The following is a 20,011-nucleotide window of genomic DNA, read 5'->3' as shown; positions in this document are numbered from 1 at the left end:
TGCACCACTGCAATCCAGCCTGGGTGACCAAGTAAGAGTCTCTCTCTCTCTAAAAAAAAAAAAAAAAAAAAAAAAAAAAGGACATGAACAGAAGTTTCTCTTCACAGAAGTACTCTACACAATTAATGAAGATGCAATGGTGCAATTAGAATATCACCATTTTGCACCCTATGAAGTAATGAGTTTTGGCACTGATGGTCAGTGTCCATTAACATCACAAAAGATACACAAGCAGGTGTAATGTACCTTCTAATGGAAGAACAGACACCACCTGTGAAGTAGTTTTGCAAACAAAAACAAAAATTGGACTTGAACCCGATCAAGCCCCTAGGCTTAACTATCAATTCATAAAACACGTGGGGGCAAAATGACAGCGCAGAGATTCAGCCAGGAACGTCCAGACTGGGGAAAACTCTATGGACAAAAAGAAAATAACACAATAAATACAAATAAATGGAATCGTATTTCTATGTAGGCCTACACCTTTGTATCTAGCTATAGATAAATACAGAGCTATAGAAACAGATAGCAAGCATCTATAGATCAAAAGTGTCTTGAGAGATATATTAACCGAAAACAACATCTGACTTTTATTTGGATCTTGATTCAAACAGGTTGTTAAAAAATAAAAAAGCATGTAGAAATTTTTTTTCTTGAGACAGAGTGTTGCTCTGCTGCCCAGACTGGAGCACAGTGGCACAATCATAGCTCACTGCAGGCACGGCCTCCTGGGCTCAAGCAATCCTCCCACCTCAGCCTCCCAAAGTGCTGGGATTACAGGTGTGAGCCATGGTGCCCAGCTGCATTTAAGAAAATTTAAGGATTGGTTAGAAACTTGATGTTATTAGGGAATTATTATGATAATGACACTGCAGTTATGTTTTAAGAGTTCTATCTAGCTTTTGGGTTAATTGAAGAAAAATAAATAAATAATAAAAGAGTTCTAGAGTAGCAGTCCCCAACCATTTTGGCACCAGGAGCTGGTATTGTAGAAAACAATTTTTCAATGGACAGGATGGAGTGGTGGGGGTGGTGGATATGGTTTCAGGATGATTCAAGCACATTACATTTCTTGTGCACTTTATTTCAATTATCATTATGTTGTAATATATAATGAAATAATTATACAACTCACCATGTTGTAGAACCAATGGGAGCCCTGAGCTTGTTTTCCAGCAACTAGATGGTCCCATCTATGGGTGATGGGAGACAGTGACAGATCATCAGGCATTAGATTCTCATAAGGAGCATGCAGGCTATAACCCTTGCATGCACAGTTCACAATATGGTTCGTGCTCCTATGAGAATCTAATGCAGGCTGGGCACAGTGGCTCACACGTGTAATCCCAACACTTTGGGAGGTCGAGGTGGGCAGATCACCCGAGGTCAGGAGTTTCAGACCAGCCTGGCCAACATGGTGAAACCCTGTCTCCACTAAACATAAAAAAATTAGCTGAGCATGGTGGTGCACACCTGTAATCCCAGCGACTCAGGGGGCTGAGGCAGGAGAATTGCTTGAACCTGGGAGGTGGGGATTGCAGTGAGCCGAGACCACACCACTGCACTCCAGAGCCTGGGCAACAGAGCAAGATCTGTCTCAAAAAAAAAAAAAAAAAAAAATCTAATGCAGCTACTGCCCTGACAAGAGGCGGAGTCAGGTGGTAAGGGGAGTGACGGCGAGCAGCTGAAAATACAGATGAAGCTTTGTTTGCTTACCCTCTGCTCACTTCCTGCTGTGTGGCCCATTTTCTACGAACAGGAACCAGTTCATGGCCCAGGGACTGGGGACCCCTATTCTAGAGGATTATTAAGGCAGCGAAACTTCTGATTATGATACTATAAGGTGAATATGAAACTAGGCCTCATAATTCCTAAGCCTCATAAAATTTAGAGAGCTTGGCCATCATGAAACTTAAACCCCAGATGGCCACGGATAGCCCCCCGATGTTCCCAGAACCCAAATAGAAAGACAATTCCGGGAAATAGCCTCATGAGGTCCCACCCTGATAGCCTCATGAGGTCCCACCCTGATAACCTCATGGGGTCCCACCCTGACTCAATGTTCCCGATGTTCCCGGAATCAGCAATTCCAGGAAAGAACCTCCTAAGGTCCCGCCCCAACCAATCAGAACAAGATACCTTGCTCAGGCCATAGACAGACCCAATTACCACGCGCCTAAAGCTTTGTTTGAATTTCGCGCCCTAAGCTGTGTTTGAACTTGTGTTTGCCTATATAAACAACCTGTAACAAGCACTCGGGGTCCCAGGGCCAACTTAGAGCTTGGGACCCTAGCGCGCTAGTAATAAATAACTCTCTGCTGTGAATCTCGTGTCGGTGATCCTTCACGGTGACCCCTGCCCAGGAGGGAATCGACAGTTCGGTTCCAACAAATACATGTTGTTACACATTTGTCCAACCTCCATAGGATGTACAACACCAAGAGTGATCTTAAAGCCTTTATTTTAAAAATGAGTTCTTATCTTTTAGAGATATATACTAAGATATTAAGTATAAAAACAATATGACATGTGGGATTTGCTTCAAAATAATTGAAGGAGGAGAGGTTGGAAGTATCAATGAAGTAAGATGGCTGTGAGTTGGTAAGATGGATAATGAATAAATGGGGATTTATTTAGCTATTTCTTTATTTTTGATTATGCTTGAAATATTTTATATTAAAATTATACAGAGTTTTAAAATTATACAGAGAATGAAGCCAGGTCCGGTGACTCATGCCTGTAATCCTAACACTTTGGCAGGCCGAGGCAGGTGAATTACTTGAGGTCAGGAGTTTGAGACCAGACTGGCCAACATAGTGAAACCCCATCTCGATTGAAAAGATGAAAACTTAGCCAGGCGTGGTGGCGCGTGCCTGTAATCCCAGCTACTCAGGAGGCTGAGGCAGGAAAACCGCTTGAACCTAGGAGGCAAAGGTTGCAGTGAGCCAAGATCATGCCACCACACTCCAGCCTGGGCCACAGAGTGAGACTCTGTCTCAAAAAAAAAAAAAAAAAAAAACAAATAAATTTAAAGAGATACACATATAGAAAATGACTCCATCTATATAAAATTAGTCTATTTATCAGCTAGCCATGGCAGCTCACACCTGTAATCCCAGCCCTTTAAGAGGCTGAGGCAGGAGGATCACTTGAACCCAGGAGTCAGAGACAAACCTGGGCAACATAGTGAGACCCCATCTTTACTAAAAATAAAAATTACAAAAAAAAAATTAGCCGGGCATGGTGGCAAAAAAAAAAATTAATTTATCTATCTATATACCCATACACATACACACACAGACACACACGCACAAATGTTTTATAATTGTATACATGTACATATACACGCATTGCTGTCTTCCCATTCCTGAGCCTTATCACTCATTCCTGACACCCCATTCCATTTCAAAATGCCATGCATCTGTAGGAACACTCAGGCATAAGTCTAAAGAGGTAGGCAAGAACCGGATTACAAATACGGTGTTTCTGTTTGCCTTGCTAAAGAGTTTGAACTTTATCCAGATGTCCATGAAGATCCCGTGAAGGACCAGCAGCCTTAGTGGCTGACTATGAGAACAGAGGAAATACGGTGGTAAATTGGGGGCAGCTGAGGAAGAGAAGACTCTGTAATCTGAGAACAAGTTATGGCAAAAAGTGTTCTTGGGTAATCCCACAAGAGGGTCTCAAAATTCATTTAGAACTGGCCTTAACAGAAACCCCAGAACAGAGGTCAGCTCAGCTCATTCTTTCTTGTTTTCTCTGTGGTAAACTCCAGCTGGTGGTCTCAGAGGGAAGAGGCTTGTAAAAATTAAAAATGAAGGGTGTTGAATCCAGCAGTTCCACTCTAGATATATGCCCAAAAGAACTGAAAGCAGGACTTGAAGAGGTATTGATACATTTATATTCATAGCAGCATTGTTTGCAATAGCCAAAAGGTGGAAGGAAGCCAAGTGTTCCCCAGTGGGTAAGCGGATAAACAAGATGTGGTATATCCATACAATGAAATATCATTGAGAGCCAAGGGTGGGCGCCAGTCCTTGAAGGCAAATAACTGTAAACCAGACAAAAAGTAACCTTGAGGTGTTTGGAGAGCCAGGTAGCAGGCAAGCGGGGCTTTTCAGCGTCATCTTTAGAATTTGCAACTCACTAGCTCAAGGAAGTGAGATGTCGAAGCTGCCACCCAAACCAGTCAAACCAGGGTAAGATAAAGTCTTCAGAGCCCTCTATACATTTGAACCCAGAACTCCAGATGAACTATGCTTTGAGGCAGGTGATATCATCTACATTACTGATATGAATGACGTCAATTGGTGGAAAGGCACCTCCAAAGGCAGGACTGGACAAACTCCAAGCAACTATGCGGCTGAGCAGGCAGAATCCATTGACAATCTATGTCTGAAGGAGCAAAAAGAGGCAACTTGAGTTGGTTGCAAGAGTGTTTGGACAACCGAGTGGGTGTTAATGGCTTAGACGAGGCTGGAAGCACTGCCTTAGACTAGGTTTGTCATGGGATTTCAGAGACATAGTGGAAATGCTATTTACTCAACCGAGGATTTAACTGAGCCAACAGAACAAGTTGCGAGACACAGCTTTGCATGCTGCTGCCTGGAAGGGTTATGCAGATATTGTCCAGTTGCTTCAGGCAAAAGGTGTCAGAACAGGCTGAAGAAACAATGAGAAGAAGCTGGCTTTGGGAATGGTTAACAACGCCCATGGATCTCTCCTGTAAAAGAAACAGGAGACAGATGCAGTTCGAACATTAAGCAATGCTCTTGCTATTCCAAAACTTTGTCTGCCAGAAGAGGGTTGGTAATTATTTTTTAAGTACATATGAACATGGCAGTGTTGTACTGTGTTGGAGTAGAACAGGTAAATGAAGGGTTCTTACCTTTGGTTTACCAATAAATGACTGGATTCTTTACTGTATAAAATACATTTATGTTCACCAGAGTAGAACAAGAAGAGATGATTTCTATTTATCAAGCTAAAGGAATTTTATAATTTTTTTCTTTAACAAAATGAGTGCTGGGCGCAGTGGTTCATGTCTGTAATCTCAGCACTTTGGGAGCCCGAGGCAGGTGGATCATGAGGTCAGGAGTTCGAGACCAGCCTGACCAACATGGTGAAACCCCGTCTCTACTAAAAAATACAAAAATTAACCGAATGTGGTGGTGCACACCTGTAATCCCTATTGGGGAGGCAGAGGTAGGAGAATTGCTTGAACCTGGGAGGTGGAGGTTGCAGTGAGCCAAGATTGCATCATTTCTCTCCAGCCTGGGAGACAGAGCAAGACTCTGTCTTGGGGGAAAAAAAAATCAGGATGGTATTTTGGTTAAACTTCTTTACCTCAAGGATTGACGTATTTTGAATGGATTTTTCAAAGGAGGGAAGGCTTACTATAATAATAAACCAAAATACATAATAGAAAATCATCAGCTATTCTGACAAGAATAAACATTTTAAGAGTCTTTTAAAAAAAGAGTAATATGATTCAGTGTTAAAAAGACAGGGATTTCTCTCTTTTTTTTTTTTTTTTTGATACACAGTCTTGCTCTGTCACCCAGGCTGGAGTGCAGTGGTGCAATCTCCGCTCATTGCAACCTCCACCTCCCAGGTTCACGCAATTCTCTTGCATCAGCCTCCCAAGTAGCTGGGACTACAGGCACCCATCACCACACCTAGCTAATTTTTTTCTTTTTAGTAGAGATGGCATTTCACCGCGTTGGCCAGGCTGGTCTCAAGCTCCTGACCTTAAGTGATCCGCCTGCCTTGACCTCCCAAAGTGCTGGGATTACAGGCGTGAGCCACTGCACCTGGCCAGGAAGGAATTTCTGACACATGCTCTAACACAGATGAACCTTGAGAATATTATGCTGAGTGAAATAAGCCAATCACAAAAGGACGAATACTGTATGATTCATATGAGGTATCTGAAATAGTCAAATTCATAGAAACAGAAAGTGGAATGGTGGTGGCCATTGATTAATGGGTATAGAGTTTCAGGTTTGCAAGAGGAAGATTTTCTTTTTTTTTTTTTCTTTTTTTGAGATGGAGTCTCACTCTATCACTCGGGCTGGAGTGCAGTGGTGTGATCTCGGCTCACTGCAACCTCCACCTCCTGGGTTCAAGCAATTTTCCTGCCTCAGCCTCCTGAATAGGTAGGACTAGAGGCGCCCGCCACTGTGCTCAACTAATTTTTGTATTTTTAGTAGAGATAGGGTTTCACCATGTTGTCCAGGCTAGTCTCAAATTCGTGATGTCAGGTGATTTACCCGCCTCAGCTTCCCAAAGTGCTGGGATTACAGGTGTGAGTCAGCGCTCCTGGCCAGATAAAAATATTCTGAAGATCAGCTGCACAACAATGTGAATATACTTAACACCACTGCACTGTATGCTTAAAATGGTTAAGATGGTGAACTTTATATTATTTGCATTCTATGACAGTTAAAAAAAATTTTTTTAAAGGGTGTTGAGTTTTTTATAGTTTTCTAGCCTTCCCTTCATTTTAAATTTCTATATTTTTAAAGGCCTTGGTGCCAACCCAAGATGATTGTGGGGAATGTTATAAATATACATTGGGCTGGGCACCGTGGCTTACACCTGTAATCCCAGCACTTTGAGAGGCCAAGGTGGGCGATTGCTTGAGCTCAGGAGTTCAAGATCAGCCTGGGCAACATGGCGAAACCCTGTCTCTACTAAAAATACAAAAACTAGCCAGGTGTGGTGTCACATGCCTGTGATCCCAGTGACTCGGGAGGCTGAGTTGGGAGGATCACCTGAGCCCAGGGAGGTCGAGTCTGTAGTAAGCCAAGATCATGCCACTGCACTCCAACCTGGGTGACAAAGCAGGACTCTGTCTTAACAAAAAAAAATTTTAAAATGATAAAAATAAATATAGATTAAATATATAAAACATCCTAGCAAGAGAAAAAAACTATATGTAATATAAAAACATATATAAACAGATTATATAATAAATATTCTTATATATGTATATATGATATATGTCACATATACAAACATGCACTTACTTATCCATATATTTAGATCAATAAAATAATCTAAACAGCACGTGGTTGGTGTGTGCTGTTTTTAGTACTGGATTATAAAATCATCAACATTTATTTGATTTGGTTGGAGCCGATCATTGAGACATCTCTTCCTGTGAAGAGCCAAATGTAACACTAAAAGGGGGCTGTCTAACTGGGAAGAGGCTTTTGAAAGTTTTCCAGGTCCCATGTCCCCAGTCCTCAATTGTCAACCATCATCCCGTCTTCACCTAACCTGCAGTAAGTCTGACATTTCAATCCGACTCCTGAGTCTAGGCAGGTAAAGTTATTTACCAGAAAGAAATAAAAATCATGTAACAGTAATAAGTCTATGTTTGAGTACCAGTATTAGAAGTGGTAATATTTCCGATTTGTGCGTGTCTTGTTTGTTACACTGAAAAAAAAAGAAACATTTCATATATTAAACTTGTGGTTTGTCTTAGACAGAATTCCTCCTGAGCGGGGGGATAAAGATTTGAGGGCATTTAATCCATTTGGGAGGTGACCCCTGAAAGTACCACTAGTAGAGCTAGGGAATGAGACAGAGAAGAAAAGAAGCCAATTAATGAATAGGTGACTGGTGTGGGCAGCTGGGACTCAATCCTCCTGTGCTAGGGATAGGCCCCCAAATCTGGCCATAAACTGGTCCCAAAACTGGCCATAAACAAAATCTCTGCAATACTGTGACATGTTTGTGATGGCCATGACGCCCACACTGAAGGTTGTGGATTTACCGGAATGAGAGCAGGGAACACCTGGCCCACCCAGGGTGGAAAACCGTTAAAGGCATTCCTGAACCACAAACAATATCATGAGCAATCTGTGCCTTATGGACATGCTGCTGCTGCAGATAACTAGCCAGACCCATCCCTCTATTTTGGCCCATCCCTTTATTTCCAGTAAGGAATACTTTTAGTTAATCTAGAATCTGTAGAGACAATGCTTATCACTGGCTTGCTGTCAATAAATACGTGGGTAAATCTCTGTGTGGGGCTCTCAGCTCTGAAGGCTGTGAGATCCCTGATTTCCCCCTCCACACTCTGTATTTCTGTGTGTGTGTCTTTAATTCCTCTAGCGCCGCTGGGTTAGGGTCTCCATGACCAAGCTGGTCTCAGCAAGCGGCTCCCAATGTGGAGGCTCGAACTCAGGCCAAAGGGTCACTGGGGTGACGGTGGGAGAACGTGGAACTAAGCTGGAGGACGCCCGAATACTCTTAAGCTATCCCCGTGGTGAGTAAGAAGGGGCACTTGGAAGCATCAGAGTAACAATGGGACAAGTGTGGGCTCTGGTTCATTCTACCTCGGAACCTTTTCACACTGATGATGAGGAGGAAGGAGAGTAAAATGAAGTAACAGAAGAGGTAACAGAGCAGGTTTGTTTGCCAGCTAAAGCTAAAGCGGCAAAGGAGGAAGAGGTTCATCCCTACCATTCTGCACCCCCTCCTTATTTTGAAGAAAAAATGTGGCCTGACCCCCCAGATCTTTCTTTTCCGGAGGACACTGGGCGAAAAGTAGTTGCGCCAGTGACTGTTCAAGCAGCGCCTCAAGCGACCGCTCTCAGTTCTACTTAGGCAGGAATTCAACAAACTAGAAAAGAGGGTGATTTAGAGGCTTGGCAGTTCCCTGTTAGAATACACCCCCCCAGACCAACAGGGTAATGTTATAGCTACATTTGAGCCTTTTCCTTTTAAATTACTCAAAGAATTTAAACAAGCTATTAACCAGTATGGACCAGGTTCTCCTTTTGTAATGGGACTGTTAAAGAATGTTTAAAAAACTGTTAAAGAATCTCCAGTCGGATGATTCCTACCGACTGGGACCCTCTTACTCGAGTTTGTCTAACTGCTGCTGTGTTCTTACAATTTAAAACTTGGCGGGCAGATGAAGCTTCCATTCAGGCTGCTCACAATGCCCAGGCCCAACCTCAAATTAATATAACTGCAGATCAACTTTTGGGGGTCGGCACTTGGACTGGTTTAGATGCACAAGTGGTCATGCAGCAGGATGCCATAGAGTAGCTTAGGAGTGTGCATTAGAGCTTGGGGAAAAATCACTTCAGGTGGAGAACAATACCCTTCCTTTAGTGCTGTCAAACAGAGACCAAAAGAACCGTATGCAGATTTTATAGCTCAGTTACAGGAGTCTCTTAAAAAAGGTGACTGCAGATTAGGCTGCTCAGGATATAGTGTAGCTTTCGACAATGCTAATCCCGATTTCCAGGCTGCTCTGCAACCTATTAGAGGGAAAGCACATTTAGTTGATTATATCAAGGACTATGATGATATCGGAGGCAATCTGCATAAGGCTACTCTGCTAGCCCAGGCAATGGCAGGACTGAGAGTGGGTAAAGGAAATACTCCATTTCCTGAAGCTTGCTTTAACTGTGGGAAGCAAGGTCATACTAAAAAAGAATGTAGGAAAAAATCAGCGAGTCAGGCCACCAGATAGGGGAAGAAAGAAAACTACTGAGCCTGAAATATGTCCAAAATGTAAAAAAAGAAAAACATTGGGTTAATCAGTGTCACTCTAAGTTTGATAAAGATGGAAACCCGATTTCGGGAAAAGCCATGAGGGGCCTGTCCCGGGCCTCATTCCAAACCAGTACATTTCTGGCTCAGGCCATTCCCTCCCCGCTGTGCGATGTCTGTCCCCCGCCGCAGCCGGTAGTGCCACAATAGATTTATGCTGCACAACAGCTGTGAGCCTTCTGCCTGGGGAACCCCCGCAAAAGGTCCCAACAAGGGTCTACGGACCCTTGTCAGTGGGGACAATAGGATTACTTCTAGGAAGGTCTAGTTTAAATTTAAAAGGGGTGCAAGTACACACAGGAGTCATTGGTTCAGATTACAATGGGGAAATTCAAATTGTTGTATCTACTTCTGTCCCCTGGAAAGCAGAGCCAGGAGAGCGCATAGCACAGCTCCTCATTGTGCCATATGTGGAAACGGGAAAAGTGAAATTAAATGAATGGGAGGATTTTGAAGCACAAATAAACAAGGCAAAGCAGCTTATTGGATAAATCAAATTACTGATAAACATCCTACCTGTGAAATAACTATTCAGGTAAAGAAATTTAAAGGTTTGGAAGATACAGGAGCGTACATTTCAATCATTTCTCTACAGCACTGGCCGTCGGCATAGCCAATTCAGCCTGCTCAATTTAACATAGTTGGAGTTGGTAAAGCCCCTGAAGTATATCAAAGTCGTCATATTTTGCATTGTGAAGGGCCCGATGGACAACCTGAGACTAGTCAACCAATTATAACTTCTGTACCTATAAATTTATGGGGAAGAGATTTATTACAACAATGGGGAGCACAAATTCTAATTCCAGAGCAATTATATAGCCCTCAAAGTCAACATATGATGCATGAAATGGAGTATGTCCCTGGTATGGGACTAGGAAAAAATTTGCAAGGTTTGAAGAAACCGCTTCAAGCAGAAAGACAAAGTTCCCCCGAGGTTTAGGATATCATTTTTGATGATGGCCATTGTTAAGCCTCCAGAACCTATATCTTTAAAATGGTTAACAGATAAACCAATTCAGATAGAACAATGGCAGCTAAGTAAAGAGAAACTGGAGGTTTTAGAAGACTTCGTTAATGAACAATTAGAAAATGGACACATAGCTCCAACATTTTCCCCTTGGAATTCCCCAGTTTTCATAATTAAGAAAAAATCAGGTAAATGGAGAATGGTGACAGATCTTAGAGCCATTAATTCAGTTATACAAACTGTGGGGACATTATAGCCAGGATTGCCTTCTCCTGCCATGATTCGGAAAAATTGATCTTTTGTAGTCATAGATTTAAAAGACTGTTTCTTTACTATCCCCTTAGCTGAACAAAACTGTGAATGTTTTGCATTTGCAATACCTTCAGTAAACAACCTGCAGCCTGCTAAGTGTTTTCATTTAAAAGTGTTGCCACAAGGCATGTTAAACAGTTCAACAATCTGCCAGACTTATGTAGGGCAAGCAATTGAACCTACTCGTAAAAAATTTTCACAGTGTTACATTATTAATTATATGGATGATATACTTTGTGCTGCTCCCACTTGAGAAATATTACTCCAATGTTATGATCACTTGCAAAATTTGATTTCTCATGATGGTTTAATTATAGCTCCTGACAAAATTCAGACTACTACTCCTTACTCCTACTTGGGGACCTTAGTAAATGACACTACCATTGTGCCACAGAAGGTAACCATACGTAGGGATCAATTGAAAACATTAAATATCTTTCAAAAATTACTAGGGGACATTAATTGGATACAACCTGCTCTAGGCATTCCTACCTATGCCATGAATAATCTATTTTCTATTCTTAGAGGAGATCCTAGTTTCACTAGCCCTTGGCAATTAACAAAAGAAGCTGAGGCAGAGCTGCAGCTAATTGAAAAGCAAGTCCATGAAGCTCAAATAGATAAAATAGATCCAGAGAAGACTCCAGATTTTCTAATTTTCCAACTCAGCATTCACCTACTGGTGTAATTGTTCAAGAGCAAGATCTTGTAGAGCGGCTTTTTCTTCCACGTCCTAATTCACAGACTCTAACTCCTTATTTGGATCAAATCACTACTATGATAGTTAATGGGAGAACTTGGATTGTTAAATTACATGGATATGATCCTGGAAAAATTATTGTCCCTCTCACAAAGGCACAAATACAGCAAGCTTTTATAAACAGTCTTACTTGGCAAATCCATTTAGCTGACTTTGTGGGCGTTCTCGATAATCATTTTCCTAAAATGAAACTGTTTCAATTTTTGAAATTAACTAATTGGATCCTTCCTAGAATAACTAAATTTAAACCAATTGAAGGTGCTGAGAATGTTTTTACAGACAGGTCTAGTAATGGTAAAGCTTCTTATTCTGGTTCGAAAGGTAAAGTTTTTCAGACGCCCTATACTTCAGCTCAAAAAGCAGAGCTTGTAGCTATAATTGAGATATTGACTGCTTTTAACATGGCTGTTAATGTGATTTCTGATTCTTCATATGTGGTTCATTCCACACAATTAATTGAATATGCTCAGTTACGATTTCATACAGATGAACAACTGATGACTTTATTTACCCAATTGCAAACAGCAGTTAGGAGTAGAATGCACTCTTTTTACATCACTCACATTAGGGCTCATACACCTCTTTCAAGACCCTTAACTGAAGGGAATCAAATGGCTGATCACCTAGTTGCTAATGCAATAACTAATGCTAGACACTTTCACAATTTAACCCATGTTAATGCTGCTGGTCTCAAAAGCAGATAGAGCATTACCTGGAAGGAAGATAAAGCTATTATCCAGTGATGCCCAACTTGACAAATGGTACATTCCTCATCTTTTACAAGAGGAGTTAATCCTCGAGGATTGCAACCTAATTCTCTTTGGCAAATGGATGTCACACATGTTCCCTCGTTTGGGAGACTAGCTTACGTACATGTATGTGTGGACACCTTTTCTCACTTTGTCTGGGCTACATGCCAATCAGGAGAGTCTTCTGCCTGTGTTAAATGTCACCTTTTGCAGTGTTTTGCAGTGATGGACATTCCAGCTTCTATTAAAATAGATAATGCCCCAGGCTATACTATCCAAGCTCTAGCTACATTTTTCTCTATATTGAATATTAAACACATTACTGGCATCGTGTATAATTCTCAAGGACAAGCCACAGTGAAAAGAGTGAATCTCTCCCTGAAACAGCAGTTGCAAAAGCAGAGGGGGTAAAACAGGGACTGTGGGACACCCCAGATGCAACTGAATCTAGCATTATTAACTTTAAATTTTTTGAGCCTGCCTAAAGGCCAGATGTTATCAGCAGCTGAACAGCAGCTACAGAAACCAGCTGCAAAGACTGAAGCAGAACAACTGGTTTGGTAGAGAGATCCAATACCAAAATTTGGGAAATAGGTAAAATAACAACTTGGGGTAGAGGTTATGCTTGTGTTTCTCCAGGACCAAATCAACAGCCAGTTTGGATACCATCAAGATACCTTAAACCTTATCATGAACCAGATGCTAAGGAAGAGATTCAAGGAGGATCCCGAGGACCGCCCATGTCGAGACTGATGCTGAGGAGGAGCCCAATTGTTACGAGGAACACCCGTCGAACACAGCCACCTACTTGGGGACCGATCAAGAAGCTGTTGCAGATGGCAGAAGAAAACCTGAGGAAAGCAGGACAACCAGCCACAATGAGTAATTTAATGGTAGCTATGATAGCGGGGATCACCATTGCCGTGAGTATGGGCTGACACAGAACAATTATACTTATTGGGTATATTTATCAATCTTGGCTGGCAATAATGTCTGGATGTAATCACTCTATGACACAGTTACACATGCTTTCTAATCTCAGTATTCACCATCATGAATCTGCTCCTATAATTGAGGCATACCGCCCTCAAAAACCTATTTGTAAACAAAATTGAACCTGGCCAGAAAACATGAACGTACTAGTTTGGCAAGACTGCATTGCAGAACAGGCAGAGGTGCTGAACAATTATTCCTATGGAATCATTATTGATTGGTCTCCTAAGGGAATGTTTAGCTTGAATTGCACCTCTCATTGTGTGTGCCACGGCCACACTGTGTTCAGCTGGTCTGAACAAAATGGTCAGATGGTAGAAATGATAAGAAGTATGGCAAGACTTCCTGTTATCTGGAAATATGGCGGTATAGTGGCACCTCAACCTCAAATGATATGGCCTGCTGTAGGAGCTAAACATAAGGATTTGTGGAAACTATTAATGGCTCTTAATAAGATCAAAATTTGGGAAAGAATAAAAAAAATCTAGAAGGATACTCTGCAAACTTGTCTTTGGATGTTGCAAAATTAAAAGAACAAATATTTAACGCATCCCAGGCACACCTGACCTTAATGCCAGAAACTGGAGTGCTTGAAGGAGCTGCAGACAGATTAGCAACTAGTAACCCATTAAAATGGATAAAAACACTTGGAAGCTCTGTGATTTTAATGACGATTGTGTTATTAATCTGTGTTGTTTGTCTTTGTATAGTCTGCAGATGCAGATCCCGAGTCCCGCGAGAAGTAGCTCACCATGACAAAGCTGCCTTTGCTTTCACCACTTTCCAAAACAAATAACGGGGACATGCTGGGGATAGGCCCCCAAATCTGACCGTAAACTGGCCACAAAACTGGCCATAAACAAAATCTCTGCAGCACTGTGACATGTTCGTGATGGCCATGATGCCTACGCTGAAGGTTGTGGGTTTACTGGAATGAGGGCAAGGAACACCTGGCCCACCCAGGGCGGAAAACCGCTAAAGGTGTTCTTAAACCACAAACAATAGCATGAGTGATCTGTGCCTTAAGGACATGCTCCTGCTACAGATAACTAGCCAGACCCATCCCTTTATTTCAGCCCATCCCTTTATTTCCAGTAAGGAATACTTTTAGTTAATCTAGAATCTATAGAAACAATGCTTATCACTGGCTTGCTGTCAATAAATATGTGGGTAAATCTCCATTTGCGGCTCTCAGCTCTGAAGACTGTGAGACCCCTGATTTCCCCCTCCACACTCTATATTTCTGTGTGTGTCTTTAATTCCTCTAGTGCCACTGGGTTAGGGTCTCCATGACAATGTTTGTCTCAGCACTCCTGGAGACTTCTGGGAAACTCTGTAAGTTGATGTCTTGCTGAGAAATGAGGAACTGGGGAATTTATCCTTGAACTCCTGCTTGTTACTAATTGAGGGCTGCCCCTGGGATACCATCTCCCAGCCACTTCTAGCCAGCTCCTGACACCATCCAAGCACACACCTACAACAGATGAATTCCCAGGCAGAGACAAGGCACCTGTGGGTAAGAACCTATTAGAGATTGTGGTACTGCTGAGCATCTGAGTCACAACTCGCTTGGTAAAGCTTAGCACTAATGATTATGAAACTTTAAAATTGCATTATTATAATTCACTGTGCAGCCAATAACCTCCATGTATTGATGAGTATGCTTTTTATCCATAACAAGTAGTTGAATATAAAAGAGCCTAATAATGACCCCACAGGCTGTATAAGAACCTCTGGGGCCCCTTTGCAAACAGAGCCTGCCCTAGAATGACACCAACACAAATTCTCAACAGCCAGGAATTGAGAGAGAGATGGAATTCTGATTACATCACTTGAACTCAATACAACAAAAACCAAACTCTTGATCTACCCTTGGGAGCTCCCGGTTACAGACAAAAATTCTCTGTTTTGATTTCATTTACTCAACTCAAACTAGCTGAGCTGAGTAAATGAAAATCATACTGACATCCTGTATTATGGCTTGGGGAAAGGAAAAGGCATCTTTATCAAGGTCTCTCAGCTGGTCCAGAGATGAGACTCAGACAAGCGTGGGTAGAGAGGGACACGGCATGTTCCACAGTGAGCCTTGGCTGACAATGTCACCTAAACTGTTGGGAAATGCCTAGAGGACTTCAAACAAGGGTCCAGCCATACCATCTGATTTGAATGTGCCCTGTGGAAACGATTTTGAGCTTCCTTCAAAAATTAGAATTAAAATATAAAAAATCATGAATTTACAATAATACTGAAAAAAATCTCTTTGGTCCTCTTTTGAATTTGCTATGGCAGCAACTCATCCTACTAGACACTAGTAAATAACAAAAAAGAAGTAACAAAGCATTTATCCTGTCTTCTCTGTTCAAATGGTATATTTGTTGTTGTTGTTTATGAGACAGGGTCTCTCTGTCACCCTGGCTGGAGTACAGTGGTGCAACCATAGTTCACAGCAGCCTCGACTTCCTGGGCTCAGGGAATCCTCCCACCTTAGCCTCTGGAGTAGCTGCTACTACAGGTCCATGCCACCACTCCCAGCTCTGCCCAAACTATATTTCATGGTAAATAAATAGGTGAGGAGGGATAGTTCTTCTTTATGTAAGAATTCCATTTCATAGATGCAGAAGAGATATATATATATAAAATCATTTTGCATCTCCTAATGGAATAACAGAACTAGGCAATAATCAGCAATGACTGATAAAATAATTCAATGAACATTTGATTGTAAACTTCATAATAGATGAGTCGGACTTTTTTTTTTTTTTTTTTTTTGAGACGGAGTCTCGCTCTGTCGCCCAGGCTGGAGTGCAGTGGCGCGATCTCGGCTCACTGCAAGCTCCGCCTCCCGGGTTCACGCCATTCTCCTGCCTCAACCTCCTGAGTAGCTGGGACTACAGGTGCCCACAACCGCGCCCGGCTAATTTTTTGTATTTTTAGTAGAGACGGGGTTTCACCGTGGTCTCGATCTCCTGACCTTGTGATCCGCCCGCCTCAGCCTCCCAAAGTGCTGGGATTACAGGCGTGAGCCACCGCACCCGGCGAGTCGGACTTTTACCAACCAGACAGTAGGTATTTCTAATGTAATCAACCAGTAATATATCATACCACCTATGAATTACTCTTGCCAAAAAATAAATTAAACTTGGGCCTAGTCAAGTTTCACATTCAGACTTTGGATCCTGATAAATAGAGAGGACAAAGGAAACAAGAATGCAATCAACCTAGTCCAAAATGTGGAAAATTTAGAATAAATGACTTGGTTCCTTATAAGTGCATGACATTAAAGAGTGGAAGAGGAAGGAAAATTATTATTGATTAAAAGAGACTTAACTGACATATTAACTAAATACCACATGTGGTTATTTTGTAGATTCTGACTCAAATAAACCATAGAAAGGCACTTTAGATTAAAAAACATATTTGAGTATTAAATGAGAGCAAAATAGAAGAAATTAGAACTCTCATACACGGCTGGTAGAAATGAGAAATGGTTGTGGAAGACAGTGTGGCAATTCCTCAAGGATCTAGAACCAGAAACACCATTTGACCCAGCAACGCTATTACTGGGTATACACCCAAAGGATTATAAATCATTCTACTCTAAAGACACATGCCAATGTATGTTTATTGCAGCACTATTTGCAATAGCAAAGACTTGGAACCAACCCAAATGCCCATCAATGATAGAGTGAATAAAGAAAATGTGGCACATGTACACCATAGAATACTAGGCAGCCACAAAAAAAGAATGAGCTCATGTCCTTTGCAGGGATGTGGATGAAGCTGGAAACCATCACTCTTAGCAAGCTAACACAGGAACAGAAAACCAAACACTGTATGTTCTCACTCATAAGTAGGAGTTGACCAATGAGAACACATGGACATGGGGAAGGGAACATCACACACCTGGGCCTGTCGGGTGGTAGAAGGAAAGGGTAGGGAGAGCATTAGGACAAATACCTAATTCATGCAGGTCTTAAAACCTAGATGACGGGTTGATAGGTGCAACAAACCACCATGGCACACGTATACCTATGTAACAAACCTGCACATTCCGCACATGTATCCCAGAACTTAAAGTAAAATTAAAAAAAAAAAAAGAAAATGCAAAATAGTTTAGCGACTTTGGCAAACAGTTTGGCAATTTCTTATAAAGCTAAACATATACCTGCCATAAAAACTGGCAATCCCACTCCTGGGTATTTGTCCAAAAGAAATGAAAATCAGTGTTTACTCAAAAAATCCTCTATGTGTATGTTTATACCGGCTTTATCTATAATTGCCTAAGTTGAAACGATTCAAGTGTCCCTCAACAGATAAATGGGTAAATGATCTGTACTACAGCCATACAATAAAATGCTACCCAGCAATATAAAGTAACAAACTACCAATAGACTCAATAACATGCACGAATTGCAAAAGCAGTATTCTAAGTAAAGGAAGTCACATTCAAAAGCCTATACATGGGTCAGGTGCAGTGGTTCATGCCTGTAATCCTAGCACCTTGGGAGGCTGAGGTGGGTGGATCACTTGAGGCCAGGAGTTCAAGACCAGCCTAGCCAACATAGTGAAACCCTGTCTCTACTAAAAATACAAAAATTAGCCAGGTGTGGTGGTATGCACCTGTGGTCCCAGCTTCTCAGGAGACTGAGGCACAAGAATCTCTTGAACCCGGGAAGCAGAGGCTGCAGTAAGCTGAGATCATACAACTGCACTCCAGCCTGGGTGACAGAGCAAGACTCCATCTCAAAAACAAAACATACAAACAAACAAAAACCCTACATGCTTTAAAAACAGACACATAGAACAATGAACAGAAAAGAGAGACAAGAAATAAATCCAAGCATATACCATCAACTAATTTTCAACAAGGCCACCAAGAAGACACCATAGTGGAAGAATAGTCTCTTCAATAAATAGTGTTGGAAAAACAATATCCACATGGAAAATAATAAAACTTGACCCTTATCCTACATCATAAACAAAAATCAACTAAAAATTCATTAGTGACCTAAACTTCAAAATCTGAAATTGTAGGCCAGGTGTGGTGGCTCATGCCTGTAATCCTAGCACTTTGGGAGACTGAGGCAGGTGGATGGTTTTAGCCCAAGATTTCAAGACCAGGCAGGGCAGAATAGTGGGACCCCCGTCTCTACAAAAATACAAAAAATAGCCTAGTGGGAAGGCACATGTTTGTAGTTTCAGCTACTGGGGAAGCTGAGGTAGGAGGATTGCTTGAGCTCAGGTGGTCGAGGCAGCAGTGAGCACTCTAGCCTGGGCAACAGAGTGAGACTGTGTCTCAGAAACAAAGAAAATCTGGTGAGGCACGGTGGCTCATGCCAGCACTTTGGGAGGCCGAAGCAGGTAGATCGCTTGAGGTCAGGAGTTCAAGACCAGCCTGGACAACATGGTGAAACCCTATCTCTGCTAAAAATACAAAAATTAGCCAGGCTTGATGGCACATGCCTGTAATTCCAGCTACTCAGCAGGCTGAGGCACAAAAATTAGCCAAGCGTGGCGGCGCACACCTGTGGTCCCAGCTACTCAGGAGGCTGAGACACAAGAATCGCTTGAACCCGAGAGGCAGAGGTTGCAGTGAGCCCAGATCACGACACTGCACTCCAGCCTGGGTGACAGAGTGAGGCTCCATAAAAAATTAAAAAATAAAAAAAAAAAGAGGGAGAAATGATAAAACACACATGGCAAAATAATGATTATTACTGAAGCTAGGTGATTGTTACCTGGGGTTTGTGGTGCTATTCTTTCTACTTTTGTGTATGATTGAAAATAATCATAATGAAAGGTAAAAAGACATTGAAAAGTGTGGAGGACTCCGTAGTCACTCCACCTGGCTTCACCACTTACCACCTATGTTGAACTTGGACACATATCTCAGCTTCGTTTTTCACCACTTAGATGTTAGCAATATTTTGACTTATGGGATTTTATGATGACTAACTGAATTAGTATAGGTGAAGTGTTTAGGTAATGAAGAAACTGTATACTCTCAATAAATAGAAGTTATGATTATTAGAAATTGGATTGGCTGGGTGTGGTGGCTCATGCCTGTAAGGCCAACACTTTGGAAAGCTGAGGCTGGTGTATCACATGGGGCTAGGAGTTCAAGACCAGCCTGGCCAACATGGTAAAACCCCATCTCTACTAAAAATACAAAAATTAGCCAGGCATGGTAGTGGGTGCCTGGCTACTCAGGAGGCTGAGGGATGAGAATCGCTTGAACCCGGGAGCCAGAGCTTGCAGTGAGCCGAGATCACGCCACTGCACTCCAACCTGGATGACAGAGCGAGACTGTCTCAAAAAAAAGAAAGAAAGAAAGAAAGAAAGAAAGAAAGAAAGAAAGAAAGAAAGAAAGAAAGAAAGAAAGAAAGAAAGAAAGAAGAAAGAAAGAAAGAAAGAAAAAGAAAGAAAGAAAGAAAGAAAGAAAGAAAGAAAGAAAGAAAGAAAGAAAGAAAGAAAGAAAGAAAGAAAGAAAGAAAGAAAGAAATTGGATTGAGGTATATACAGGCATGTCTGATAGACCTGGGGTAGGGGAGGCAGGCAAAAGAAATCAGATTTTCAAGGGAGCAAAAAAAGTTCCTATGCATGAGAGAGAAGACCAATATGTTTACCACAAGGCCTGCATTTTGGGAAGGCAGC

General features: G+C 41.8%; 1 pseudogene; it reads left to right on the top strand.

The window, feature by feature from the left end:
* Positions 1-4,164: 4,164 nt before the first annotated feature.
* The window catches only part of LOC105495527 (osteoclast-stimulating factor 1 pseudogene), a 30,712-nt pseudogene continuing 14,865 nt past the window's right edge, over positions 4,165-20,011 (top strand).

This window comes from Macaca nemestrina, chromosome 10 (genome assembly GCF_043159975.1).
Source record: "Macaca nemestrina isolate mMacNem1 chromosome 10, mMacNem.hap1, whole genome shotgun sequence".
In the NCBI taxonomy this organism is placed as follows: domain Eukaryota; kingdom Metazoa; phylum Chordata; class Mammalia; order Primates; family Cercopithecidae; genus Macaca; species Macaca nemestrina.
The sequence above is the reverse complement of the archived record's forward strand: the minus strand, read 5'-3'. Positions and strand labels throughout refer to the sequence as shown.